This window comes from Bos taurus, chromosome 20, assembly GCF_002263795.3.
Source record: "Bos taurus isolate L1 Dominette 01449 registration number 42190680 breed Hereford chromosome 20, ARS-UCD2.0, whole genome shotgun sequence".
Taxonomy (NCBI): domain Eukaryota; kingdom Metazoa; phylum Chordata; class Mammalia; order Artiodactyla; family Bovidae; genus Bos; species Bos taurus.
This window is the reverse complement of record NC_037347.1, coordinates 15,231,039-15,251,287: the sequence shown is the minus strand read 5'-3', so window position 1 is coordinate 15,251,287 and position 20,249 is coordinate 15,231,039. Positions and strand designations below refer to the sequence as shown.

The window sequence follows — 20,249 nt, the reverse complement described above, 5'->3', positions numbered from 1 at the left end:
ATCAAGTATGTATTATTATATCTCATTCATTCAACATAAGTTAATTGAATGGCTACTACATTCAATCAGCTACTACCAGGCACTGTATTACGGACAGAGTTTAAAGTCCAGTAGGAGTGGGACACATCAATCAAGCTCTCATACACAAATATGTAAAGTTCAAACTCTGATAAATTCTGTGAAGGAGAAATACATGTTACTATGAGAGCATATTGAGTGGGTGACCTATTTTAGATTAAAGAGACAGAAAAGTCTGTCCTAAAAACATGTCTTTTTTAGCCAAGATCTAATAAATGGGCTTCCCTGGTGGTTCAGATGGTAAAGAATCCACCTGCAATGCAGGAGACCTGGGTTTGATTCCTGGATTGGGAAGATCCCCTGGAGGACATGGCAACCCACTCCAATATTCTTGCCTGGAGAATTCCCATGGACAGAGGAGCTTGGTGGTCTACAGTCCACAGGGTCACTAAGAGTCGGACACGACTGAAAAATAAGCACAATAAATGAGTAGGAGTTAAATAAAAGAGGTATGATCACCTAACATGCCAGATAAACAGATTGACATGTACCAAGATCTGTATCCTGAAGGACGGTGGTACATTTCAGAAAGCAAAAAAATGACAGGGTAGAGCTCAGAGGGCAAGAGCATAGGTGGTAAGGGATGAAGTTGGTGAGGTTGGAGGTGGCATAGGAGGGCCTGTGGTCTAGATGTTGGCTCTTTAACTGAGGCCCTGGAGGTTTTTAAACCATAGGCTAGCATGATAAGAATAACAGTTGAAAAAAAATTTTGGCAAAGTTTACAAAATCGTTAGATACAAAAAAGGATGTAAGGACCAGTTAGTTGTCTATTGAAGTATATAGTCCAAGTGAAGAAAGAATGGTAGTTGTAATACAGAAAGGCAGAAATGGATTTGATAAAAATTCAAGGACTAGGATAAATAGGATTTACTGATGAATTAGCAAGAAATAGGGTAACGCCTGGACTACTCACCTATAGATCTGGTTGGATTCAGTTGATTAAAGAAAATTAGAAGTGATTCAGTTATGGAGCAGAGACAGTGAATTCAGTTTGAAGCATACTGAATTGAGGTGTCTTTAAGACATCACAACTGAAATATCAAACAGACACTTAAGTATATCTTAAGTATATAGTTTTAGAGCCGAAATGGGAGTCTCAGGCTGGACTTATAAATCTGAAAGTCATCTCTGCAAAAGCTATAGGTTCGTTGCCCAGGGAAATGTATAGATTGAGAAGAAAAATCAAGACAGCAGTTTAGAACTAAGCATCAGAGAACTCTAGTTTTATGGGAGGGAAGAGGAAGATTCATTTGAGGAATGAACAGGAGAAAAATGTGTCATAAAAATCAAGATAAGTGACAAATATTTCAAGATATTTAAAATCTTTGAAGAAGAGAATAATAGTGTCAAATACAAGCCTAGAGATCAAGAAGAGTGAAAAACAGAGACAGTTATTCTGAAAAGTTTAGCTGTCACAGGAAGGAGAGAGAGGGAAGATAGTAGCTAAAACAAAATGCAAGACTAAGGGAATTTGGTAGTTTTTTGGTTTGAAGTTTTTTTCTTTTCTGTTTGTAGTGTGAGAAGCCATTAGAGAAAAAGAACTTGTAGATCCAGGAAGAATTTGAAAACAATGGCAAATGGCAAAGGTTATAGAATAAGTCATATCAGAGAGTCGGTCAGTGACTTAATAAATTATCCAGAATTAAGACTGAATTGTTCCCACAAATTTGATGCTAGAGTGAACTGCCAATCTAGAAGAGTATGTGTGTGGTCAGTTGCTCAGTCTTATCCAACTCTTTACGACCCCCTAGACTATAGCCCACCGGGATCCTCTGTGCATGGAATTCTCCAGGCAAGAATACTGGAGAGGGTCACCATGCCCTCCTCTGGGGATCCTCCTGACCTGGGTATTGCATCTCTTGTGTCTCCTGCATTGGCAGGTGAATTATTTACCACTAGTGCTACCTGGAAAACCCCAGAAGAGTATACTGCAGTTTAATTATTAGAGAAATATGTAGAATTATTTATTTATTTTTATTTATTTATTTTATTTGAAAGACTTTTACAGAAACTTTGATTTTAGTGATGAATTAGATGATTTTCTAAAATTCCTTATAGCCCTACTCTTATATAACATATAACAATATTAATTAAATTTTCATGTTTTATATTACATCTCTAGTCTTTATTTATAACTGTAATTTTGTATTAATACTTTTTGATTGCTTTCATCCAATTCCCCCTCCTCCAACTGCCTCTGGTAACCATGCATAAGTATCATCTCTTTTTCTGTGAGTTTGTTTTTAGAAGGAAGTCTTTATCTTGCAACTCTAAAATAAGCTGAGAATCTTACAGATTATTTATTCCATATGTTACCTTTAGCAGTTTTTTCTAATTTCTTCTTTCTGTCTTCTTTAACCTTATTTTTTTTCATGTTTACAATCTCCATTTGCATTCTTACTCAAATTCGCTTTTTGTTTTCATTTCATATATTTTTAATTGTGGTTGACTTACAGTATTAATCAGTTTCAGATGTGCAAGTGATTCAATATTTTTATACATTGTACACTGTAGTTATTATATTTTTATAATATATTCATATTATCTTATTATATTTTTATTTTATCCTGGTCTCTAATTAACCATAAAGAAAGAAAAGTCGCTTAGTCTTGTCTGACTCTTTGTGGCGCTATGGACTGTAGCCCACAAGGCTTCTATGTCCATGGGATTCTCCAGGCAAGAATACTGGCGTGGGTTGCCATTTCCTTCTCCAAATTAACCATATTCTTCTTTTAAAATCTCCTAACAATTATTTTTAAGTTTCTTACATATTTCCCCGTTATATGTAGTTTTTTAAAAAGTGAGTTCTTTCCTTTCATACATCTACCCAGTACTTTTTCATTGACAGTTTGTTTTCTGACATAATTTGTAACTTTTGACTGTGAGCTTATCCTCAGTGGGAGTTGTTTGTGTGTGAATCTCAGATGCTCTGAATTGCGGAAGAAACCCCTTAAGACAAGTTTTGTGTGTGACTTTGCTGTGGTTTTATGGCTTTGACTAGTATGCATTTATTTTAATTTTACTTTCTCTATTGAGGGTTTCCAAGCTCTTAGGATGTGCTAGTTCATACCTCACACCTACAAACAGCACAGGTTTAGAGTACTGGTGTCCTGCCAACTCTTAGTCTAGATTAGCTGGCTCTGTTCCATATTGCTCAGACCAATCTGCCTTTCTAGCTCACTGCTATCCATAGAGCTTAGAATCTTCACTCCTAAGTTACATCATCAACATATGTATTAGGTTTTTGAACATTTAATCTAATATTTTTGTTTAAATAGAGCTGAAGGGAGACACTGCATTTGCTTGTTTCCCTATATTGACTAAAAGTCTTTTTTTGTGTGATATAAAAAAGTTTCCCAGTTTTTTCTTAAAATATATTTTTGATGACTGTTATGGAAGCTAGCATATGTTAGAAGTCCAAAACCATTCAATTTGGAATATGTATTTATGCAAATTTGAAGTCATATTCTGAGTAGAAATACAGATTCTTATGCACAACAATGACATTTATAAAAACTTACATTTTTTTAAGAATCAGAAATGAAAAGAATGCTGTACCATGTATATCTGTATATTTAAAGTAACTCCCATATGTTGTTTCTTAATCATTTCTATTTTCTGATAACTTTGACATCTGAACTTTTACCATAACATAGCATGGACTTTGTGTCAGCTCTAAAGTAAATGCAATAGACAAGATTTAGAGAAAACTAGGTGTACTTCAAATTTATGTGAAGAAATTAAATGATATAAGGAAAATATGGGAAAGGGAAGATTATACTCTAGGAATGACTTATAATCCATAAACTCATATATTCAGGGAATGTAACTTTACTTTTAGTTAAAGGTGTTTGTACATATAAGTTACACACTGATTATTTGTTGAATGAATTAGTGAGTTTGATTTCTATTTTGAGCACTCTTTCTATTGGAGGCTGGAAAATAAAGCTCAATCAGCCAAGGATTTACCCTCTTTGTACCTCTAGGTCTGTATTCTAAGTTTCATGGACCTTCCATGCTGAAGGTGGTATGAAATTTGGCCTTGCTGATACCTGCTGAGTTAATACTCAGAAGTACTGAGAAAGAAAGGTATTTATTTTCTTTCTTGTATTGACTGAAAGGCCTTGCTGCCTACTTGGTGCCAGGTCAGTGCCATTCTACCTTACCGTGCGGTCCTTTACCATGCTAAGCATGAGAGAATTCTGAGACCTTGCATCCTCCTTGGACTGTATGCTGGAGATTGGAAGCTATGGGCTTCCTGCTATCCAAACTCCAAATGTGATGGAATTTTCTGTCGTGTCCATCCTCCTCCTCCAGGTTTTAAGCTAAAGTGAACGTGTTGCAGAGTACCTTTTTGGAGGTCCACTAGACTCTCATTCCAATCCCATAGAAATGTTTATGCAGTATGTGTTCAGTAGAAAGGGATAGGGATAGGAGGAGTAGGAAAAAGATCTTCTCAATCTATTGTTTATACTCAGAATCCTAGGCTTTTGAAAATCAAATGCCAAATATTTAAGGATTTAACTCCTTTTTTATCTACATACTACTGTGCCATCCATTCTTTAAACATCTGTTTCTGCCTACATTAAAAAGAAGGGTTATGGATAAGGAAAATTTGGAACAAAAAGCACATTAATTAATATACAATATAAATGTTTTTCTGTGGCAAAGAAAATAAAGCAGAATGAAATAAGGCAAGAAAGTGCTTAAGAGTGAAGAGAAAAGTGTGAAAAAGACCACTTTGCTCTCCAAACTAATGTGTGACCTACGTGGCTTAGGAGTAACTGAATTTATTGTATCTGAAACTGATGGACAGGTGTAAAGATTGTTGCTGGAGGCTTAAAAATGGCTTTTGATATAGACTTGTGTTCTTTCTGTTGTGGCCCAGTGGGACTTCTCACCTACCTGGAATTCAGAAACTAAGATCCTTGACTTATTTTTAAAGTCTTCAAAAGAAAGGAGAATGCAAATCAAAATAAAATTGTGAGTTCAGAGATTTTAAGACTTATGAAGAAAAACTAAAAATTATTTAGTATGAAACCAATGTATCCTCTTCCACCCAAATGAGAATTAGCTTCTGCTGATCTTAGTTTCAAAATGCCTTAAATTCTCAATACAACCTCTTTGATTCAGTACCTTGGTACCCTGTGTCTTGCTTTTTGCCTCTTTCTGACACTTAGCACTCACGTTCTTGAAACTATCTTCTCTTCACATTCTTTTTTCTTTTTTTTTTCTTTTTTTTTGGCATCTCGGCCCCCAGACCTGAACTGGACGCCCCCACCTTATGCCCGGGGCCAAGACCCCATGAACGTACCCCTCCCCTAGACCCTTCCCCTCTTCCTTTTTCGCCCTCTCAACCCAGCTTTTCCCGACTCCGGGAAGAACCGGGAAGAGAAGGCCTCTTTTTCGTTTTTAAAGAATTAATTTATAGGACTTGCTTGTTACGTTCACCACAACATCCCCAGTGCCTTGATATGTTCACTGCAATATTCCTAGTGCCCCAAAATTCATTGCTTGGAGCTCTAATCCCACTGTGACTATATTTGAAGATAAGATTTTTAGGAGGTGATTGTTAAGGTTAAGTGAGGTCATAAGAGTGGTGTCCTAATCTGATAGGATTGGCAGCCTTATAAGAAAATGAAGAGAGATCTCTTTCCATATCCACAGAGGAAGCCATGTGCTTACAGTGAGAAGTTTGGTGTTTGCAAGTCAAGACATTTTTCACCATAACCCAACCATGCTGCCACCCTGATCTTGGATTCTCAGCCTGTAGAACTGTGAGAAATAAATGACTGTTGCTAAAGCTGCCCAGTCTATGGTACTTTGTTATCACAGCCCAAGCAAACTCAGAAAACCACAAGGCCTAAAAATTCTTTGCTCACTCAATAAATATTTGATTGATAAATAAATCACAAATGTTTATTGTGGTGGAAATGAGCAGTGCTGTGTTACATTCAGAAACATAATGAGACATCTCAGGCTGGCAGGCAGTGGTGTGTACCATCAACTTTACTGACTGTACAGTCTCTATCACAGCTACGTAGTTCCACTATGGTGGCACAAAGCCATGCACAGCATAGAGACCAGTGAGCTATGTTCCGTTGAAATTTGATTTACAAAAAATATAGACAGCAGGTGGTATTAGGCATATAGGCTACATGCTTGACCTATAGCAAATGACCCACATTGGGTCTCAAGAAAGATTTCATACTCCTTATTGGAAAAGCTGTCATCCTGTCAGATTGACAACTGCTTCACCCACAAACTCCATAATTTCCCCAAGTTGTCTCCTTATCTTTAATTATGTCTCCACTTGTCTCTTTGATTCTTATTTCTGTTCTTCCCTCTAAGTTCAGGAATTAAGGAAACAGAAATAAAACATAATCCATTCCAAATGTAATAAAGGGGGACATATGTAGACAATCCATATAGGTATAACAGAAGGTGTAAAAAGAAGAGTACAGCCATAAAGGTGGAAGAGGTACAACATTTACAGAGGTAGAGTAGTAAAAGGTGGTGATTAGGCTTCATAGAAAAATGATGAGGTGCAAGATGGAACACTATAGGAAATGAGACAGGGGAGACTGGGAGGAAGAGCAAATCTACAGAGAGCAGGGAGGAGGAAGGCCAGAAAAAAGAAGAGAGAGAAAAATTGAAATACAAAAAGCAGGTAAGAGCTCATCCTACTTATGTAAAATATGTGTGTCCATAGATTAGAAAAAAGAGTAAGAATCAATATCTAATGTCTTACAGAGACATCCATGATATGTTGGTTAGTGAGAAAAGTGACAGCAGAGTATTTATGTACTCTTGTGCTTTTATATTTTGCATGAACCAAGAGAAGTTATGAAAGGATTTACCAGTGTTGACTCAGGGATGGTTGCATGTGGAAGTAGGAAGTGGAAAGAGTAGAGATGGTTATTGTGATTTTAGCTATAAGAGAAACTTGACTGACAGGAGCTTGACAGGTCAGTGTTTATTTTTCTTATACAAGTCTAGACCTTGTCAGTTTGTGCAATCAAGGGTGCAGACTCTAACTCTGTCTCTGCTTTCTTTTATTCTCATGCATGTTGCCTCATGTTGCTAGATGGCTGTAACAGAGATAATATAGGATCATCATGTTCAAGGAAAGTGAAGGGGGTAGTGTTAGTTCTTCCTGCCCTTTTCATTGAGAATGCCAGACACTCTTAGCATAATTTCCTTATGTCTCATTGGCCATAGCTGGGACAACTATGAGATCAGATCAGATCAGATCAGATCAGTCACTCAGTCGTGTCCGACTCTTTGCGACTTCATGAATCGCAGCATGCCAGGCCTCCCTGTCCATCACCAACTCCCAGAGTTCACTCAGAGAAAGTCTAGATAAACAACTATTTAGGCTTTCTGGGCTCAGTAAGGGAAAGTGCCGGGGACCAGCCCCGGCTGATCCAGGGTATTCGAAGCGGGGACGGCGTCGGCGAGGATCAGGAAACAACTGCTTAATTAAACGTTAATTAAGGATATAAAGAGTAATAGAATGAGGATAGCTCAGTGAGGAAATTCAGTGGAGAAAAGAGGCTGAATAATTCAGCCAGAAGGTAAGAGAAAGAACGACATGGTGAGACCAAGTTTCGGTGAACAAGGCCCGCACTTTATTTTTCAAAGTAGTTTTTATACCTTAAGTTATGCATAGAGGATAATGGGGGAAGGGGTAGAGTCTTGCAGCAAACCAGGCTTTCTTCCTGCAAACTTATCATATGCAAAAGCTTAGGTGATTTGCATCATCTTCTGGCCCGGAGGCCTGTTAACATTTTAAGACCTTTTCTTCAGAAAACTTATTTTTCTCTTAAGGTGATTGGTCAGGAGCCACCCTCCAAAAGCATTAGATAAAGTTGCATTCCTACAGCGCAAAGGTGTGGTGGGCTATAACAAGAAAAAGAATTAACTCAAGGGTCCCAGGTTACAAACATTAAAGCTACTACTTACACCAATTATATTAATCAATACACTGCCAGGGACACAGCAGGTAAGGGATATGGAGACTTAGCAGCAAACATTGGCCCAACAAGTGAAAATCCCTTCACCAGTACAATTTCTAATCAATCTTCTAACTACTCAAAAGAATCTGTGTTTAGACAGTTTAGAACATCTCCTGCCTCTCACAGTTGGGAGGCTCTGAACAATCACATGTGGCCGGAAAAACCTATTCAGGCAGGCTAGAGGACTTCCAAGGGAGTTTGTAGGTTGAAACACTGTCACACCCAGGAATTATTAACTGGAGCTGTAAGCTAACTCTTTTTTCAGAGAGGTAGTGGGGGACAGCCCCCCATAAAGTCAGAGGTGTAGGTGAAAGCACAAAGCAGAAAGTAGGCAGACTCTGGTTTTGGGGGTAGATTGCTCGAGAATTTCCAGGGAGACTCCTGAGGCTTGATCCCGCCTTTGCGTATGCCAAGCCTCCTTCCTCATGACCTTTGCCAGGGGCGGAGCTCGCTCCCCGCATCTCCCCCTTTTTTATTTCTTAAAACAGCCAGAGGCAGCTCAGTCGCGAGCTTTTGAATGTTCTGCCGAAGAATCCTGACAATACAAGGAAGAATGATTATGAGAAGCAAAATTAGAACTAAAGATATTAGACAGAATGTTTTTTCCAGTAAAGTTAGAGAAGGTGTGAAATAAGTCATTAGCTGCTCCAGCGGTGGTAAAATCCAGTCGACAGTGTTCCAGGGTCTGTATTTGATTATGAAATTTCCCTAAGTCCAGGCCAATGTCAGAGCTGTTGCAAACACCTGAGATATGTTTTTTGATTTTTTCCCATTCATAATCTGTCTCGTTTACCTTTAAAGATGTCACGCATATCCACCGGTAATCAGCGTGGCAAGACAGAGCCATTTTCACTTTTAAAGCCTGTAACTCAGTCCCAGTATGCATTATTGCCTCTTTAAGGCCTCTACTCTCATCTCCAGTTTTCTATCTATAACTTCCTGTGTTGCTAGAGTTAAAGAAACATTTTTAGACATAGCATCAACATATTGGGCAGTATGCACTTGTTGAGTCAATGATACTGCTGCCACAGTAACAGAAGTAATTGCTGCTATTAAAGCTGATATTCCTAAAATAAGTACCCACAAATCGTCGCGATCACATTAAATCTTGTAGTTGTTGTAACACAGCAAGACTATAGTTATATCAATAAGTGGTTACATCATAAGATAAGGTGGACATTGTAACACTACAAAGGAGCAAACATTATACTGAGGGTTTAAACAAGATGAGAGCACGCATTGTTCACAAGTCACTACATTGGGTCCACCAGTGAAAGTCACATGTACATTAAGTTTTCCAGAATCGTTGGTAAAGAGAAAAACATAAGGAGAGGGAAGACAAGCCAAAACAGAATAAGTAGAATTATTTTCTGGTTGGAGTTCGCACTGCAGCAGCCCCATCAGTCTCGCCGGGATCTCGATGTTTATCTTGCCTCCCCTTCCAGCGGGCTCCTCTTTTGTGATAGAAGCAATGGGGGAACTGGATGTCTGGGGGTCTGCAACATGGCGAATCAACCTGTCTTGGATCTAAATTGGAGAAATCTGCATCCTGTGGAAAAATACAAGCACATCCTCGACCGCTAGTTAATAAGGGGTCAGGACCCTTCCATTGTCCTGAGAGAAGGTCCTTCCATTTGACTAACGGTTTTGCATTTAATTGCTCCAGGCACCAATGACGAAGCATTGCAGTAGTTCCAGCCAGATCAGTATTTAGAATATTTATTACGAAAAGAGCATGTTGCAAGATTTGATGGGGAGAACTATACTTAAGGAAAGCATTTCTTATAAAGACCAATAGAGTTGGAGAAAGTGTTAGGTTATCCAACCAATAGTGTCTGCCACACTTTGCTTTGCTAATAAGTTGTTATATTGTTTCATTTGTTGCCATAAATATCAGATCAGATCAGATCAGTCACTCAGTCATGTCCGACTCTTTGGGACTCCATGAATCGCAGCATGCCAGGCTTTCTTGTCCATCACCAACTCCTGCAGTTCACTCAGACTCACATCCATCAAGTCAGTGATGCCATCCAGCCAGCTCATCCTTTGTCGTCCCCTTCTCCTCCTGCCCCCAATCCCTCCCAGCATCAGGGTCTTTTCCAATGAATCAACTCTTCGCATGAGGTGGCCAAAGTACTGGAGTTTCAGCCTTAGCATCATTCCTTCCAAAGAAATCCCAGGGCTGATTTCCTTCAGAATAGACTGGTTGGATCTCCTTGCAGTCCAAGGGACTCTCAAGAGTCTTCTCCAACACCACAGTTCAAAAGCATCAATTCTTCGGCGCTCAGCCTTCTTCACATTCCAACTCTCATATCCATACATGACCACAGGAAAAACCATAGCCTTGACTAGACGGACCTTTGTTGGCAAAGTAATGTCTCTGCTTTATGTTCCTTTTAAAATTAGAAAATAAAGCTCCAGATTCAAACTTGCCACCAGCCTACTAGCTGGCCTCTAATCTAAAAGTATCATATTTCTGATTATCATAATGTGAAAAAAGAGAAGAAGATGGTGGCAGGCTTGCATTTTTAACATATGACCTCACTCGGTAGTTAGTGGCTTGGTCAATTATCTGTAAACTGATTTACCTGATTTGTAAAACCTTTGCCTAAGGCTTGGTAGAATTTTACCTGGATGAAAAAAGTGAAAATTTCTCTTTCTTCTAAGAGACACAGACAGCTATGTATTCCAGATTCCATATATTTTTATTAATTTTTGTTGGAGTATAGTTGATTCATAATGTTGTGTTAGTTTCTGCTGTACAGCAAAGTGAATCAGTTATACATATATCCACTCTTTAAAATTTCCTTCTCATTTAGGTCACCAAGAGCACTGACTAGAGTTCTCGGTGCTATATAGTAGGTTTTCATTAGTTATCTATTTTGTACATCAGTTCAATTCAGTCATTTAGTCATGCCCGACTCTTTGTGACCCCATGAACTGCAGCACACCAGGCTTCCCTGTCCATACAATCTCCTGGAGCTTCCTCAAACTCATATCCATTGAGCTGGTGATGCCATCAAACCAACTCAACCTGTCATCCCCTTCTCCTCCTGCCTTCAGTCTTTCCCAGCAACAGGGTCTTTTCAAATGAGTCAGTTCTTCACGTCAGTATTGGCCAAAGTATTGGAGCTTCAGCATCAGTCCTTCCAATGAATATTCAGGATTGATTTGTCACGCGAGTATAAATTTCACGCGAGTGTAGATGTCACGCGAGTGTATGCTCCTAGGTTTTTGTCTTGTCACAACAAAGATTTGGAGTGACGAACATTAAAGACACCTTGGCTTATCACAGCTCTCAGGTCTTGGACAGACCGTGTTATAGCTCTCAGGTCTCGAATGGACTGTGTTATACCTCTTGGACAAATCAGTGTTACAGGTCTATTTAGAAGATAGCAGGAAAATCCATCTTCGAGGCATGAGGGCACCTCAATCCAAAGACGTGAAGAGAAGAGCACCCCAACACATGGGGGAGAGGGAGAGGGAGAGAGAGAGAAAGAGCACACGCACGGGGTGGGGCGGGGGAGCGCCCTTTAGCTCCTCTTTTTATGTTTTTTTCTTCCCCCTGGGCCTGCCCTATGCAAATTGGTTTTAGTCAGGAGTGCTGTTCTACCTGAAGTCCTCACTCCGGTCGGTCCTCGGACCTTCCTTTGACCTTCCTCTGTTCTATTTTCGCGGGCTTTTCCCTTAGCCACTGCCATTTTGGACTCATTTTCCCTATTCTAACTACCGAACAGATTTCCTTTGGGATGGACTGGTTGGATCTCCTTGCAGTCCAAGGGACTCTCAAGAGTCTTCTCCAACACCACAGTTCAAAAGCGTCAGTTCTTCGGTACTCACCTTTCTTTATGGCCCAACTCTTACATCCATACATGACTACTGGAAAAACCATAGCTTTGGCTAGACGGACCTAAGAGGATAACAGGCAGGAACGCCAGAGGTCCCCAAGCTTCAGGAGGAAATAAACTGCAAGTGGCAGACCTTTTCTTTTCCTTCTCCACACAGAATTAAGAGACTTCTTTTAATTCTGTGTTGATGACACCTGGTTCTGCCTTGAGCTAACCAATGGGTTTTTCTTATGGAAATATGTCTCTTAAGCTTTGTTAATGAAACTTTGTATTTCCTTTGGAATTTGGCTCTCTTCAAAATGGTTCCACCTAAAAATAACTTTCTTTTCTCAAACCTTGGACTGATAATGGCTCAACCAAATCAGTATTCCTGTCTGCTGTTTTATGGCGAGGGGGTGGGGTGGGGGGGGATGACACACCTTCTGCCATTCTATCTCAGAAATGCATATTGTGGGGGAGGGGCCTGGTAAAACTCCTTCAGCCTTGAGGTGTCTCTCTTATCTGATTAATAGCTTTCTAACAGACATAAAACACCTTGCTAAAAACTAGCAAAGGGCACTCTTTATGTCCTCTTCTGATCTCTAAGTCAGAAGCTTTCCCTATCTCTATTGTACTCTAATAAAACTTTTCTACAGAAAATCTCCAAGTAATCAAGCCTGCTTTGAACCCAGATCGAAATCCTCTCCTCCAGAGTTCATGAATCCTGGTGTAAGACAAGGCTCCCAGCAGCAACATTTCACACCTTTCTCGGTAAAGTAATGTCTCTGCTTTTTAATAGGCTGTCTAGGTTTGTCATAGCTTTTCTTCCAAGGAGCAAGCTTCTTTTAATTTCATGGCTACAGTCACCATCTGCAGTGATTTTGGAGCCCAAGAAAAGAAAGTCTGTCTCTGTTTCCATTGTTTCCCCATCTATTTGCCGTGAAGTGATGGGAACAGATGGCATGATCTTAGTTTTTTGAATGTTGAGTGTTAAGCCAGCTCTTTCACTCTCCTCTTTCACTTTCATCAAGAGGCTAAGTTCCTCTTTGCTTTCTACCATAAGAGTGTTGTCATCTGTGTATCTGAGGTTATTGATGTTTCTCCCTGCAATCTTGATTCCAGCTTTTACTTCATCCAGCCTGGCATTTCACATGATGTACTCTGCATATACGTTAAATAAGCAGGGTAACAATATACAATATTAATGTACTCCTTTCCCAATTTGGAACCAGTCTGTTGTTCCATGTCCGGTTTTAACTGTTGCTTCTTGACCTGCATACAGGCTTCTCAGGAGGCAGGTAAGGTGGTCTGGTATTCCCATGTCTTGAAGAATTTTCCACAGTTTGTCGTGATCTACACAGTCAAAGGCTTTAGTATAGTCAGTGAAGCAGAAATAGATGTTTTTCTGGAATTCTCTTGCTTTTTCTATGATCCAATGGATGTTGGCAATTTGATCTCTGGTTCCTCTGCCTTTTCTAAGTCCAGCTTGTATATCTGGAAGTTCTTGGTTCACATACTGTTGAAACCTCACTAGGAGAATTTGGAGCATTACTTTGCTAGTGTGATGAGTACAATTGCATGGTAGTTTGAGCATTCTTTGGCATTGCCTTTCTTTGGGATTGGAATGAAAACTGACCTTTTTCAGTCCTGTGACCACTGCTGAGTTTTCCAAATTTGTTGGCATATTGAGTGCACCACTTTCACAGCATCATCTTTTAGGATTTGAGAGAGGTCAACTGGAATTCCATCGCCTCCACTAACTTTGTGATGCTTCCTAAGGTCCACTTGACTTCACGCTCCAGGATGTCTGACTCTTGGTGAGTGATCACACCATCGTGGTTATCTGAGTCATGAAGATCTTTTTGGTATAGTTCTTCTGTGTTTTCTTGCCATCTCTTCTTAATATATCGTCTGCTTCTGTTAAGTTCATACTGTTTCTGTCCTTTATTGTGACCATCTTTGAATGGAATGTTCCCTTGGTATCTCTCATTTTCTTGAAGAGATCTCTAGTCTTTCCCATTCTACTGTTTTCCTCTATTTCTTTGCATTGATCACTGAGGAAGGCTTTCTTAACTCTCTTTGCTATTCTTTGGAACTCTGCATTCAGATTTTGTAAATAGTAGTGCATATACATCAGTCCTAATCTCTCTATTTGTCCCACCTCCCTTCCCCCCATGGTAACTGTAAGTTTGTTCTCAGCATCTGAGATTCCATTTAGAAAGATCTGTCTGGCAGATTTATGTGGCATTACTATAGAGCATGAACTATGTGGATGGTGAAAAAGAAGGAAACTCTAAGCCCACACAAGAGTTGAACTGAAGCAGTAACAGTGGGAAGGGAGAAGAGCAGTAAAATACATGCTTGTTAAACAAGTGGAATTTATATGAACAGATTACTGGAAAGTTGTAGAACATGAAAATAAAGGAAAAGTATGAAAGAAATGGTAACTTTCTATTTTGGATGAGTAACAATTGGATCATGGTCACTATGACACTGGATGAAGCTCAAGTTTAAGGGAAATTTTAACTTACCTTTGAACATGTTATATTTTCCTATGCCTGGGTGGAAAATCCATAGAGATGAAAAGTGAAAGTGAAGTCGCTCAGTCCTGTCCAACTCTTTGCGACCCTGTGGACTGTAGCCCACCAGGCTCCTCTGTCATGGGATTCTCTGGGTAAGAATACTGGAGTGGGTTGCCAAATCTACTAAATTAATAGATATCCATTATTGAATGGATTTGTGGTTTAGAAGAGTGATGTGGGCTAAAGGTAGAGATTATTAAGTCATCAGCATATCAGGTAGTAGCTAAAACTATAGAAAGTAAAGATGAGATTGCTCAAGGAGAACATGTAAAGGTCCATGGCTAGGCAATACACAATACCAACATTTAGTGTGTGGCCAAATGAAAAAAAGCCAGAAATGGAAACAGGGTTAGAAATTAAAATGAGATTCCATGTAAGTGGCATTCTTAAAAAGGATAATTTTAAGAGAAGAAATTAGCCAACAATGTTAAATGCTGCAGAATTTTCAAGTACAATGAGGACTAAAAATAGACTATTGAATTTGGCAGTTGGATCATAAATACACAACTTTTGGCTAGAGCAGTTTTAAATGAGTTGTAGGAAAGATTAGGGAGAAATTCTATTCTTTCCTCTGCAGGAACTTGATTCTAAAGGGAAAGGAGGAAGTGTTTGTAGCTAGATGGAAACGTAGCATCCAAAGGGGGTTTTTTTTGTTTGTTGGTTTTTAATAGAAGAGATCTGTACACATGTATCTCCTTTAGGAAAGAATATATCAAAAGAGAGGATAATCTTCATTTTGATTTTTTTTCATTTTGGAGGAATTTTTTAGTTGATGTATAAATGACATAACATTATATTCGTTTCACATGTATTAATATAATGATCCTATATTTATGTGTATTGTGAAATGATTAGCTCAATAAATCTAGTTGATATATGTTATAATACATAGTTTTGTTTTAATGAACATGTGTCAGTAATTTTATTTAACTAATTAAAGAGGAAGCCAGCAAGGTGTTACAATGAGAATTAATAGTACCATACATATAGTCAGTAAGCAATGCTGAAATGAATATACAAAGTTATGCCAAACAGGTAAATCCACAGTGTAATAATAAAATGTATTCCACATTACACAAATCATACTTTTATATATTCAAGAATTATTTGCATTGAATCAGTTTTCCACCACTTCCAGAGTTGTAAAATAGCTCAAAGACAATAAACAGCACAACAGAATCAGACCTATAGGGTGTGCTAGACAATCCCAAGTCTGCAGTAGAATACAGCCAATATTTTTTTGTTCCATTAAAAAAATCTGTCATTTATTTGGAAATTGTTGTGAATACATACATAGGACTTAAAAGGTTTTTTCCTTATGATAAAGATTTTATGATCTAGTTTCTTAGTGACTTTCCATCATACAAATACAGTATTATTAACAATAGTCATCATGCTGTACATTGCATCCTCATGACTTAGTTATTTTCCCTTCAGCCATTTCTCCCACCCTTCCCACCTCTGACAGCCACCAGTCTGTTCTCTGTATCCATGACCTTGATTTCTTCTTGTTGTTTAAGTTTCACATAAAGTGGGATAATTTGGCATTTGTCTTTCTCTGACTTATTTCACTTAGCATAATACCCTAGAAGTCCATTCATGTTGTCACAAAGGGTAAGATTTCATTCTTTTTTATGTCTGAATAGTATTCCAGTGTGTGTCTGTGTGTATTTATAAATAACCCAATTTCTTTGTCCATTCATCCATCTTTGAACACTCAGGTTTTTTTTCATACCTTGGATATTGAAAATAATGCTGCAGTGAACATGGGGTGCACATATCTTTTTGAATTCGCTTTTGTTTTCTTCAGATAAACACCCAGAGGTGAATCAATGGGTCACACTGTAGTTCTATTTTTAATTTTTTAAGGAACCACCATTCACATTTCCATAAGGGCTTCAACAGTTTACATTCCTACCAACAGTGCACAAGGGGTTCCCTTTAATCCACATCCTCACCAACACTTGTAATTTCTTGCCTTTTGGATAAAGTCATTCTGACAGATTTAAGGTGATATCTCATTGTGGTTTTGATTCATGATGTACCTGTTAATTAGTGACATACCTGTTTTCCATTTGCATGTCTTCTTTGGAAAATGTCTCTTCAAATCCTCTATCCATTTCTTAGTTGGATTGTTTGTGGGTTTGTTTTTTTTTTTTGCTATTTGAGTTGTATGAATTCTTTATATATTTTGTATATTATCCCCTTATCAGTTATATGATTTGCAAATATATTCTACCATCCAGTGGATTGCCTTTTCATTTTGTTGATAATTTTCTTTGCAGTGCAGATTTTTAATTTGATATATTAATTTTGTTTTCTAAAAATTTTTAAAGGTGTTTCAATACATAGGAAAAAACACTAGGAAGATAAATATGTATATAGTATTATCTGGCTAATAGTGGCTTTAATTTTTACTTTGTATTTTTCTGTATCTTTTAATTTTCCACAATAAATAAATATTGAGTCTCTAAACATAATTGAGACTGTTTTAAGTTACCTGTAATTTCTACTTGTCCCAGTTTTACCCAGCTCAGCCTCACATTGCATCTGAACCAATCCTTCCTAAGCTTGTTAAATTATGAGGTGCCAGAGTATAGGTCAAAAGCTGCCTTGCTACCAAATATAGTCTGTGCCTTCTGTTGAGCTGCCCACCTGTAGACTTCCTGATTTCCACTCATGTTTGAGCTTAGACTGGAGCTCTGATTTACATAAATCATGCCTTACTAACTTTGTATCTGTCTTTCATCTCTTTCTTTTGAGTGCCAGACCCTTTCATCTCGCTCCTACCATGTCTGAAGGTTTACGTCAAACACAGAATCCCTGAAATGCCATGACTGTAATCACTGCCGTGGAACATTTACCACCCTATTTTTCATATCTAGTCCTTTGAATACTGATACCAGGTTAGATTAAAGGCATTGTAACCCTGGGTACTGTGATTTGGATAACTAGCCACCCTCATTTGGGGGTGTTTAGCAATTGAGATCCTGTCCCACTTGCTGTATCCAGCTGAATGAAAGATTATACCCCACCTCCTAGTCAGCCTCCAGGTGAGAAAATAAAATTTAAGCATTGTTTTTATGAATAATATCCACTATCTTTGTTTCAAGCATTTTATTTTTTAAATAATTTAATTTGAACAGCATAGAAAGAGAAAGCCAACCTATGAAACAAGTGGATAGTTTCATCCGCAGTCCACTTTTATTGAGTTTGTAAAATAAGTTCACTGTTTGTAAAAAACAGTATTATCATCATGATAATGATAGGTGGAGAGCTATTTTAATTTTATTTAATATCTTTTTTCTTTAGACATTTGAAAATTTAGATAAAAGGTACATATTACATGCCATGCTCAGTTGCTCAGTCATGCCAACTCTTTGTGACCCCATGAACTGTAGCCCACCAGGCTCCTCTGTCTGTGGGATTCTCCAGGCAAAAATACTGGAGTGGGTTGCCATTCCCTTCTCCAGGGGATCTTCCTGACCCAGGGATTGAACCTGTGTCTCTGGCATTGGCAGGGAGATTCTTTACTACTGAGCCCCCTGAAAAGCCAAATTATAGGAATGTTCTAGATGTAATAATCTATGTATGTAATTTCTAGTTTCCACAAAATAAGATACATGTCCTCTATTGAAAAGGCCATATGTTTAAAAAAGTTATGAGATTTTCCTTACATTGCAGTGATTCAAATAAAGTCTTTCCAATACTACTTTCTACTAAAATGATATAACTTCTTTCTACTGTTAAATTACTGCTATCTACTATTAAAATGATATAAGTTCTTTCTACTTTCTACTAAAATGGTATAACTTCTTTTCACCTGTATATGTTTAGTAGAGATGTAAATAATGAGAGTAGTAACTGCATTCTGTATGCACTCATTAGACAAATGCTTTAATAGAATGATTGATGTTTCTAGATAAGAAGGAGTCTGGTACGAACATCATAAGTGCACAAGCAGAAACCAAGATGGAGACCCCCAAGAAAAGTTACTATATTTATACAGTCTTAAAAAATATTAAAATATATGTAAAAATGCTGTTTGCTAACCATATGTCTTTAAAATGTTGAACTGGCTATATAAAATAAGAATCAGAAAGACTAATAGACGAATGTTAAATTATCAGAACTCAAATGTTGCTTAAATGTCATTTTGTTCTTATCCCACATTTCTCAAATGAGGAAAATTGGAGAGGTAGCTTAACACTGGGTCATAGTTGTTAGTGGAAAAGTTACAAGGAAATTTTCTAATCTAGAAAAAATTTCTAAGATGACACACTTGACTCAAAAATTTAATGATATAGCATAATTTACATTCGGTTCAGTTCAGTTCAGTCACTCAGTTGTGTCCAATTCTTTGCGATCCCATGAATCACAGCATGACAGGCCTCCCTGTCCATCACCAACTCCCGGAATTCACCCAAACTCATGTGTGTCGAGTCGGTGATGCCATCCAGCCATCTCAACCTCTGTTGTCCACTTCTCTTCCTGCCCCCAATCCCTCCCAGTATCAGGGTCTTTTCCAATGAGGCAACTCTTCGTATGAGGTGGCCAAAGTATTGGAGTTTCAGCCTCAGTATCAGTCCTTCCAATGAAAACCCAGGACTGGTCTCCTATAGGATGGACTGGTTGGATCTCCTTGCAGTCCAAGGGACTCTCAAGAGTTCTTCAACACCACAGTTCAAAAGCATCAATTCTTTGGTGCTCAGCTTTCTTCACAGTCCAACTCTCACATCCATACATGACCACAGGAAAAACCATAGCCTTGACTAGACGGACCTTTGTTGGCAAAGTAATGTCTCTGCTTTTGAATATGCTGTCTAGGTTGGTCATAACTTTCCTTCCAAGGAGTAAGCGTCTTTTAATTTCATGGCTGCAATCACGATCTACAGTGATTTTGGAGCCCCAAAAAAGAAAGTCTGACACTGTTTCCACTGTTTCCCCATCTATTTTCCATGAAGTGATGGGACTGAATGCCATGATCTTCGTTTTCTGAATGTTGATCTTTAAGCCAACTTTTTCATTTTCCTCTTTCACCTTCATCAAGAGGCTTTTTACATTAGCAAGTAAATATTTTGGAAACATTTATTTTTTTGGCATGCTTCCCTTGTGGCTCAGCTGGTAAAGAATCCACCCGCAATGCAGGAGACCAGCGTTCAATCCTTGGGTTGGGAAGATCCCCTGGAGAAGGGAAAGGCTACCCACTCCAGTATTCTTGCCTAGAGAATTCCATGGACTTTATAGTCCATGGGGTCGCAAAGAGTCACACACAACTGAGCAACTTTCGCTTTTTTTGACGTACTAACAATCAGTACTATGGAGAAACTCGAAGTCTCCAGGTTGATGCCATAGAGTTGCTGGCCTGTGACATGACCTACACAAAGAAATGAGTTACAAAACAAACAAACCCCCAAAAAACATGGTAATCAGTAGACTTGAAACTAAATCTCTATGATTGATGAACTAGCAGGCTATAAAAATTTAATAAATTCTTAATTCCAATACGCTAATCAATCATACAGAAAAAAGGCAGTATAATCATTATATAAGAGAAAGATAAAAGGAAATGACATAAAATGGTATAAAGATGAGAAATCAGAAAACATATAAGAACTGGGAAATTCAGGATTGAATCACTTCTAAATTATTGACTTCACTCTACTGGTCACTTTTTTCAGGCACATTAAATCTTTTAAAAAGTCAGAGTTTTGATAATCTGCATCTTTTTTATTTAGGCTGTA

The 20,249-nt window shown here is 38.3% G+C and overlaps 1 protein-coding gene and 1 non-coding gene across 6 annotated transcripts in view; one reads left to right on the top strand and one right to left on the bottom strand.

Moving 5' to 3' along the window:
• Window positions 1-20,249, top strand: part of RNF180 (ring finger protein 180) — a 283,023-nt gene that overhangs the window by 138,010 nt on the left and 124,764 nt on the right. The gene's annotated exons all lie outside the window — the stretch shown is intronic.
• MIR320A-2 (microRNA mir-320a-2) lies at window positions 5,411-5,492 on the bottom strand. The gene has a single exon (NR_030924.1). It is a non-coding gene; the product is annotated as a microRNA mir-320a-2 (primary transcript).